Genomic DNA, 7347 nt, shown 5'->3' with positions numbered 1-7347 from the left:
TCTGCGGCCCTCTAGAAGATGAGCACTCTGCAACCACCACAGGAGGGACACCCTTGTCCTTGGTGACAGGGTTATCCGCTGATGCATCTGAAGATGCGACCCGGACCATTTGTCCAGCAGGTCCCACTGGAAAGTTCTTGCGTGGAATCTGCCGAATGGGATTGCTTCGTAGGAAGCCACCATTTTTCCCAGAACCCTTGTGCATTGATGCACTGAGACTTGGCTCGGTTTTAGGAGGTTCCTGACTAGCTCGGATAACTCCCTGGCTTTCTCCTCCGGGAGAAACACCTTTTTCTGGACTGTGTCCAGGATCATCCCTAGGAACAGAAGACGAGTCGTCGGAACCAGCTGCGATTTTGGAATATTGAGAATCCAACCGTGCTGCCGCAACACTACCTGAGATAGTGCTACACCGACCTCCAACTATTCTCTGGATCTTACCCTTATCAGGAGATCGTCCAAGTAAGGGATAACTAAAACTCCCTTCCTTCGAAGGAGTATCATCATTTCGGCCGTTACCTTGGTAAAGACCCGGGGTGCCGTGGACCATCCAAACGGCAGCGTCTGAAACTGATAGTGACTGTTCTGTACCACAAACCTGAGGTACCCTTGGTGAGAAGGGTAAATTGGGACATGAAGGTAAGCATCCTTGATGTCCCGAGACATCATGTAGTCCCCTTCTTCCAGGTTCGCAATCACTGCTCTGAGTGACTCCATCTTGAATTCGAACCTCCGTATGTAAGTGTTCAAAGATTTTAGATTTAGAATCGGTCTCACCGAGCCGTCCGGCTTCAGTACCACAACAGTGTGGAATAATACCCCGTTCCCTGTTGCAGGAGGGGTACCTTGATTATCACCTGCTGGGAATACAGCTTGTGAATGGCTTCCAAAACTGCCTCCCTGTCAGAGGGAGACGTCGGTAAAGCCGACTTTAGGAAAACGGCGAGGGGGAGACGTCTCGAATTCCAATTTGTACCCCTGAGATATCACCTGAAGGATCCAGGGGTCTACTTGCGAGTGAGCCCACTGCGCGCTGAAATTCATTGAGACGGGCCCCCACCGTGCCTGAGTCTGCTTGTAAAGCCCCAGCGTCATGCTGAGGGCTTGGCAGAGGCGGGAGAGGGCTTCTGTTCCTGGGAACTGGCTGATTTCTGCAGCCTTTTTCCTCTCCCTCTGTCACGGGGCAGAAATGAGGAACCTTTTGCCCGCTTGCCCTTCTGGGAACGAAAGGACTGCGCCTGATAATACGGCGTCTTCTTATGTTGAGAGGCGACCTGGGGTACAAACGTGGATTTCCCAGCTGTTGCCGTGGCCACCAGGTCTGAAAGACCGACCCCAAATAACTCCTCCCCTTTATAAGGCAATACTTCCAAATGCCGTTTGGAATCCGCATCACCTGACCACTGTCGTGTCCATAACCCTCTTCTGGCAGAAATGGACAACGCACTTACACTTGATGCCAGTCGGCAAATATTCCGCTGTGCATCACGCATATATAAAAATGCATCTTTTAAATGCTCTATAGGCAATAATATACTGTCCCTATCTAGGGTATCAATATTTTCAGTCAGGGAATCCGACCACGCCAACCCAGCACTGCACATCCAGGCTGAGGCGATTGCTGGTCGCAGTATAACACCAGTATGTGTGTAAATACATTTTAGGATACCCTCCTGCTTTCTATCAGCAGGATCCTTAAGGGCGGCCATCTCAGGAGAGGGTAGAGCCCTTGTTCTTACAAGTGTGTGAGCGCTTTACCCACCCTAGGGGGTGTTTCCCAACGCACCCTAACCTCTGGCGGGAAAGGATATAATGCCAATAACATTTTAGAAATTATCAGTTGTTATCGGGGGAAACCCACGCATCATCACACACCTCATTTAATTTCTCAGATTCAGGAAAACTACAGGTAGTTTTTCCTCACCGAACATAATACCCCTTTTTGGTGGTACTCGTATTATCAGAAATGTGTAAAACATTTTTCATTGCCTCAATCATGTAACGTGTGGCCCTACTGGAAGTCACATTTGTCTCTTCACCGTCGACACTGGAGTCAGTATCCGTGTCGGCGTCTGTATCTGCCATCTGAGGTAACGGGCGCTTTAGAGCCCCTGACGGCCTATGAGACGTCTGGACAGGCACAAGCTGAGTAGCCGGCTGTCTCATGTCAACCACTGTCTTTTATACAGAGCTGACACGGTCACGTAATTCCTTCCAACAGTTCATCCACTCAGGTGTCGACCCCCTAGGGGGTGACATCACTATTACAGGCAATTTGCTCCGTCTCCACATCATTTTCCTCCTCATACATGTCGACACAAACGTACCGACACACAGCACACACACAGGGAATGCTCTGATAGAGGACAGGACCCCACTAGCCCTTGGGGGAGACAGAGGGAGAGTTTGCCAGCACACACCAGAGCGCTATATATATACAGGGATAACCTTATATAAGTGTTTTTCCCCTTATAGCTGCTGTATTTTTAATACTGCACCTAATTAGTGCCCCCCTCTCTTTTTTAACCCTTTCTGTAGTGTAGTGACTGCAGGGGAGAGCCAGGGAGCTTCCCTCCAACGGAGCTGTGAGGGAAAATGGCGCCAGTGTGCTGAGGAGATAGGCTCCGCCCCCTTCTCGGCGGCCTTATCTCCCGTTTTTCCTGTGTATTCTGGCAGGGGTTAAAATTCATCCATATAGCCCTGGGGGCTATATGTGATGTATTTTCGCCAGCCAAGGTGTTTTTATTGCTGCTCAGGGCGCCCCCCCCTAGCGCCCTGCACCCTCAGTGACCGAAGTGTGAAGTGTGCTGAGGAGCAATGGCGCACAGCTGCAGTGCTGTGCGCTACCTTGGTGAAGACAGGATGTCTTCTGCCGCCGATTTTCCGGACCTCTTCTTGCTTCTGGCTCTGTAAGGGGGCCGGCGGCGCAGCTCTGGGACCGGACTCCATGGCTGGGCCTGTGTTCGATCCCTCTGGAGCTAATGGTGTCCAGTAGCCTAAGAAGCCCAATCCACTCTGCACGCAGGTGAGTTCGCTTCTTCTCCCCTTAGTCCCTCGATGCAGTGAGTCTGTTGCCAGCAGGTCTCACTGAAAATAAAAAACCTAAAACTAAACTTTTCACTAAGCAGCTCAGGAGAGCCACCTAGTGTGCACCCTTCTCGTTCGGGCACAAAAATCTAACTGAGGCTTGGAGGAGGGTCATAGGGGGAGGAGCCAGTGCACACCAGGTAGTCCTAAAGCTTTACTTTTGTGCCCAGACTCCTGCGGAGCCGCTATTCCCCATGGTCCTTACGGAGTCCCCAGCATCCACTAGAACGTCAGAGAAATATAGTAAATATTGGCAGGGCAGGCATGATAATGTATCGGATTTATAACAGCAATGCACTATAGAGAATACATCATAGCCCTGTGCAGTATAAGGTAACATGTGTAATGTATAGTACAAATGAACAGTCTGCACCCTGATCTCTAGATGGGGAGGAGGACCCCCAGGCAATGGGGCCCACGGGGGGGGGGGGGGGGGGGGGGGGTTCCCCTGCTCCCCTGTGGGCCAGTCCCTGGTTTAAAGGACTAGAAGCAAGGTAGACCTAGTGATCTTTCTTCACCTTCTGTATCGGCCCCCCCTGTGCTCTTATTGGGCTTTTATAAATTTGGTATTATGGAGGAAATGAAGTGGATGGCACCTCCAAATGTCTGACTCTTATGGGTTATGCCCTTGGACACGGTGATCCTGCAACAGGCGAAGAGGCCTGCAAACGTCTTGCAGATTAGCAATAATAATGGATGCGTGCTATATAAAAATTCCAGAAAAGAAATACAAGCTTGCTCCAATGTCAGCAACATCTGTATTAATGGTGTTGCCAGTTTGCATTAAATAATTCAGTCACAACTATACATATTATATCATGTAACATAGTAACCTGCATTCAATACCAGTCTCATGGCAGACACTAGCAGTAAGTGGATATGTGACAAACACAACCTAAAGTCAGATGCTAGCAACAGCTACCCTTCCAGGAGCAATACTGGAAATCATGGAGCAATACTGGAGCAATACTGGAGCAATACTGGAATCATACGTTTAACTGCAGCAGGAGCATAGAAAGAGATGGTTCGCATGGTCACACCCACTCACTTGGGAAACTATGTTTGCTGCCAACAGAGGGATGAATCCAGGAATCTCCACACAAGAACAATAGCAATGAATATTTATGGTGGTTGTCCTAAGCAATTGAGTAGTCTCATTCACTTCTTCACATTCAGTTTAATGAGAATTCATCAAGTAATTACGAGTAAGTAGACATTATTTCACATTTAGCTCTTCAGAGTGAGTACCCATAAACTTTATGGCATAAACATGAAAGACACCCTTTAATCTGTTTCAGATGCCACAGATGAAACTAGCAGCATAATTCCCTATACTGTAAATATCTATAATTATTTAAGGGAAACACAGAATCCACTATCTATAAGCAGAATACAAACAAATATTAGCATAAAAGCAGACTGGGGAAGAGAACAATTTGCCTGTGAAATGTGTCACGCCAAAGTTTACAGTGCATCCGGAAAGTATTCACAGCACTTCACTTTTTCCACATTTTGTTATGTTACAGCCTTATTCCAAAATGGAATAAATTCATTTTCTCCCTCAAAATTCTACACGCAATACCCCATAATGACAATGTGAAAAAAGTTTTTTCGAGATTTTTGCTAATTTATTAAAAATAAAAAACTAAGAAATCACATGTACATAACATGTACACAATGGGATGGAGAAGGTAGAATCGTGAGGGGTGAAGCTAAAGTCACTAGGCTGGAGAATGAGGGATGAAGCTGAAGTTAATAAACAGGCAAACAATACAATACTATTTATTCTCCAGTCAGAAAACACAGTTTGCAGGAACAAATCTTTTGCCTTTGGTCGTCTTGTGCACATTGGTGAGTACAGCCGTTAAGAACAAGATCCTGTCCAGCAACTCTGAAGAGATGACCACCATGACAGATACTTTTGAAAGAGAAATACTAGCATAGTGCAATGGCTTTGAAGTAGATTGATCCACATTGGTATGCTATGATGAAGTCAAACCTGCTAGGGTATAGTGCTATCTTGAGAGTCTACAACCCTTGATTATACTGCAGGTTCTTATGGTTGGTGAGGATAGAGAGATGGAATTCAGTGAGGGTCATGATAATAAGCAGTGACTCTCAGTTTCCTACACTGTAGTTGATCTTGGCTTATACCTGTATGAAAAGAAACTGCAGATGGGAGTGAAAACCTTGTTGCCAGACTTTGGAAGATCTCAGTTCCGCTCTTGAATGTATCAGCTTTGAGTGTTAAGGTACAACTGGGTTGGGATACCAAGTATGGATAGGTGAAGAGACATCTGAATTTGTCAAAAGTCTAGGGAGTCATAGGTCCTTACAAGTCCCCTGTTTGCATAGAAAAATGTTACACACACATATGGCGCTCAAGGACAAATTAGTCTCCCATGTGTCATAAATGATAATAAGACAATAATCACCCTAGATATTCACAGTAATGATGATCCACCGTTTCTTTTATCAACCTAAAGAAAGGTGACCACCTCCACACAATGATTATTGGCAGTGGGGTCAAGGACAAAAAGAAATATATAGTGCGGTGATCCTTTTTGCAATTGATTGAATTTATGCAAATGATGCACTTACAAACACACGGATATAAATCTGCATTTCAAAGATGGTTCCACTGGTGTAGGAGGAGAGCTTTCAGATATGTCTTTAGCATGAGAGATGTTTAAATCTGTAAGACAGAATATACTTGCCTCCGCATAGTATGAAGGAGCGCAAGTAAAAGAATATAGGGGGTAATTCCAAGTTGATCGCAGCAGGAAATTTTTTAGCAGTTGGGCAAAACCATGTGCACTGCAGGGGGGGCAGATATAACGTGCAGAGAGAGATAGATTTGGGTGGGTTATATTGTTTCTGTGCAGGGTAAATACTGGCTGCTTTATTTTTACACTGCAATTTAGATTGCAGATTGAACACACCACACCCAAATCTAACTCTCTCTGCACATGTTATATCTGTCCCCCCTGCAGTGCACATGGTTTTGCCCAATTGCTAACAAACTTGAAGCTGCGATCAACTCAGAATTACCCCCATAGTGCAATAGTTTTTTGTAAAAACACACATTTAATACAAAATGCACTTACAGACATAAATGATTCAAAGGCATGGTATGAGAATCCAAAAGAAGGTACATCAGCTCAGCATGCAGCCCACAAACTCGCGGTCCCCAACAGAAGATCTCTAGATACGGATACAGGAGATCAGGAAGTACCCTCAGAGTGGTGGTGTTGAAGCTGGTGAGTTCCCTTGTAAGCAAAGATTGCCTGTTTTTCTAACAATCTTTGCTTACAAGGGAACTCACCAGCTGGGTACTTCCTAAGCTTCACTGTATATAACATTATTGCCAGAATTCCAATTTCAGAACTGGAGTGTGTTTCTGAAACAAGTGTAGGCTTAAAACCAGCAGATGAAATGCAATAATGTTTTACATGAGGTATAATAACTAAAACTTACTCACAGTAGAGGTCAAGATCTTGTCACTGGTAGTAAACTCAAGTAAAATAGAGCAGATTGATCTGCTGCTACAGTACTAGTACTGACCCCATGCAGAAGTAGGTATGGGATTATTATAACCATTAGGTTTCATTGCTGTTTACATACTTTTACTAGTGTTTTACTATTTGAAAAAAACAATTTTTTTATGCATTAGTATCTAAAGATTATTTTTGATCATTATATAATCATTTGCAAAAACCTGAAAATCTGTATCTCTGTTACCAACGCAACTCACAATCAAATGTGGAGCATTAGCTGAATTGTAGAGTTAAACAATGACTCATTCACCAGGATAACTGTTTTTGATTATAAGACTTTGCACTGAAAGCACTTTCCAGACTTAATTACAAGGTGTGCTTGGACTCTTAATTACAAGGTGTGCTTTCTAAATTATAACAAATCTCTATTTAATACGTATTTTAAATGATATCATGTGTTTATAAGTTGGTCATAGGTAGCCTCAAGAAAACTTGAACATAATAAATCATTGATTGAAAACAGTTACTAAAATTATTTTTTTACTAGTTGATGATGATAACATGTTGTTACTGATAAAACTTTTAAATACTTTGCTTCATTGCTGAGCATACTATCTTAACTATCCTATTGAGGTGTTTTAGAGTGAAAATTCCTTATTTATAGAATGCATATTTGCCAGTGCTAGATGTTTCAAAAGTCAAAAATTGTTTACAAAGCTGAAATAATACTGTCAGATTGTGTTCGGTCTGTGTCCCCGGAGGG

Source organism: Pseudophryne corroboree, chromosome 9, assembly GCF_028390025.1.
Source record: "Pseudophryne corroboree isolate aPseCor3 chromosome 9, aPseCor3.hap2, whole genome shotgun sequence".
Taxonomy (NCBI): domain Eukaryota; kingdom Metazoa; phylum Chordata; class Amphibia; order Anura; family Myobatrachidae; genus Pseudophryne; species Pseudophryne corroboree.
This window is presented reverse-complemented; position numbering follows the sequence as displayed.